We start from the raw sequence: 2,500 nt of genomic DNA on the forward strand, positions 1-2,500 counted from the left end.
CTTAGTTTTGAGAGTCAATGTTCTTCAAAAAAGACTGAACTGTAAATGATTTCCCATTGCAATAGAGAAACCATTGATAATACAGCTCTCACTTTGCTGTTGGCCCAACTGTAAACAGCAAAGTGAAAGCTGTATTATCAATGGTTTCTCCAGTCAATGGGAACTCATTTACAACTTTAGTCTCTCGTGAAGGACTATGACTCTCTAACTAGGAAGGCAAAATTGCACGGGCTCTTAGTGCTGCAGCCTTGTGGGGCTAGTTGGCCTTTGGGAACCATCCCAACGCCGACTGTCCTAAAAACCCTCTTGGCCGAGAGAGTGGGGGTGTAACTTGGGCAAGACACTCTCCACTATAATCAAATTATGGCCCAGATAGTCGGAACAGTGTTGCCTCCTCTGCTGTTCTGATGGTCAAAGGGAAACCATTTACAGCTTAGCCTTTTGTGAAGGACTATGACTCTCTCACTAGGAGGCAAGATTGCGCTGGCTCTTTGTGCAAGCAGCCTTGAGGGGACTATTCGGCCTTTTGGGAAACCATCCCCAACGCCGACTGTCCTAAAAACCCCTCTTGGCCGAGAGAGTGGTTATGTAACTTGAGCAAGACACTCTCCGCTATAATTGTGAACAAGTCCAAAACCTGCATGCATGTGTTGACTAGACAGTGAAATTGCAGAGCGACAACACTCAACAGCGCATTAATTTAAGTTTCCCCCCCAAAAAAACCCCACTCCAGCCCGTCTCAGCTGACACGCTTGCTGGGTGGTTATGTATTGTGCTCTGGGGCGGTGTGGGGGGGGGGGGGGGGGCAAAGTTGTTGGATTTATGTCAAGAAAGGCTGTATAAGCTGATTCTCAACATTTTTTTTTTTCAGTCCAGAGTTCAGATTCAGTTTCAGGTTTCCAGGAGGTTTCTTCTTCTCCTTCTTCCTCCTCCTCCTCCTTCTTCTTCCTCTTCCTTCTTCTTCCTCCTCCTCCTTCTTCTTCCCCTCTTCCTTCCTCCTCCTCCTCCTCCTTCCTCTTTCTTCTTCTTCCTCCTCCTTCTTCTTCCCTCTCTCTCAAGGCCTGACTAAGCGCGTTGGGTTACGCTGCTGGTCAGGCATCTGTTTGGCAGATGTGGTGTAGCGTATATGGATTTGTCTGAACGCAGTGACGCCTCCTTGAGCTACTGAAACTGATCTTCCCCCTCTTCCTCCTTCTTCCTCCTCCTCCTTCTTCCTCTTCCTCCTTCTTCTTCCTCTTCCTCCTCCTTCTTCTTCCTCCTCCTTCTTCATGGGCTGCAACTCCAACGTTCACTCGTACACACGAGTTAGCTTTTACGGGTATGACCGTTTTTACCCCCGTCGTATAGGCAGCCATACTCCACTTTCGGGGAGGGACGGGTGGGGTGGGGGAAGGGGAGAGGAGGGGGGGGGGGGGATGCATGGAGGGTATGTCCTTGTTTCCATAACTAACTGAACGGCGACAGGGATCACGGGGATCGTTAACGTGCGTATTTCATCTTCTGCATGCATAATCATTCACACGCGAAAGCGGTCCATATGCACTAAGCAGGTCTGGCAACATGTTAAAATTAAAATTAATTAAACCAGTGAGACCAGAAGAAATTTCCACCCTTTTATCAAACCAGACGTCGTCAGTGACCGCGGGATTCGAACCTGGAACTCTCAGTTTCAAAGTCCAACGCTTTAACCACTCAAGAAGACGTCAAAGCATGTGGACCGAGTCATTTTTCGCCAACACCACATCTTCGTAAAATCAAGAACTACTGGGGTTTTAGTAGGTGGTGTCCTAAGTACGTTAAATCAGAACAGGCACCACTGAACACCACCCAAGGGACTCAGCAGCAGTGCAGGGTAACTCCTCTGGTGTGTGGCCTCCTGGCGACCTAACATCGATGGTTCCCTGCGGACTGCCGACGCTGGAACTGTGACGGACGAACCCGGGTGTGGGCCGTGTATTGGGGGGGGGGGGGGGAATCTGAATGAGCGGCGTGGGAGTAATGCCACTGAAACGGTGCAGATGATGGAGCAGCAAAAAAAAAAAAAAAAAAAAAAAAAAAAAAATCAAGAACTACTGACCAAGCAAAATCTTTACTAAACGGGGATAGTCAGCTGTATTCTAAACGAATCAATAATCAATAGTGTGTGTAATTGTGTTCGGGGAGCAAAGTACGTATCACACGGGTCGTCGAAATTATTACCACCACCTGCCAATGTGACTCAGTAACGATTTTCATGATTTGATGTCCACATCGGCGCGTTTATGAGATAGATAATAAGCAAAGCTGTCTACATTGTCTGTCGATACTTGTTTTTGTCAGTGATTAATAATTGTGTTTTTTTGTGTGTGTTTTTTTGTTGTTGTTTTTTTTGTTTTTTGTGTTGTTGTTTTTTTTGTTGTTTTTTTTTTTGGGGGGGGGGGGAGTTATGGGGGGAGGAGTGTGTGTGTGTGTGTGTGTGTGTGTGTGTGTGTGTGTGTGTGTGTGTGTGTGTAGTGTAGTG

The 2,500-nt window shown here is 47.2% G+C and overlaps 1 protein-coding gene across 1 annotated transcript in view; it reads left to right on the forward strand.

Annotated features, from left to right (window-relative positions):
- LOC143276951 (fatty acid-binding protein homolog 6-like) overlaps positions 1–2,500 on the forward strand; it is a 15,894-nt gene that overhangs the window by 5,306 nt on the left and 8,088 nt on the right. The window lies entirely within an intron of this gene.

This window comes from Babylonia areolata, chromosome 33, assembly GCF_041734735.1.
Source record: "Babylonia areolata isolate BAREFJ2019XMU chromosome 33, ASM4173473v1, whole genome shotgun sequence".
NCBI lineage: Eukaryota > Metazoa > Mollusca > Gastropoda > Neogastropoda > Buccinidae > Babylonia > Babylonia areolata.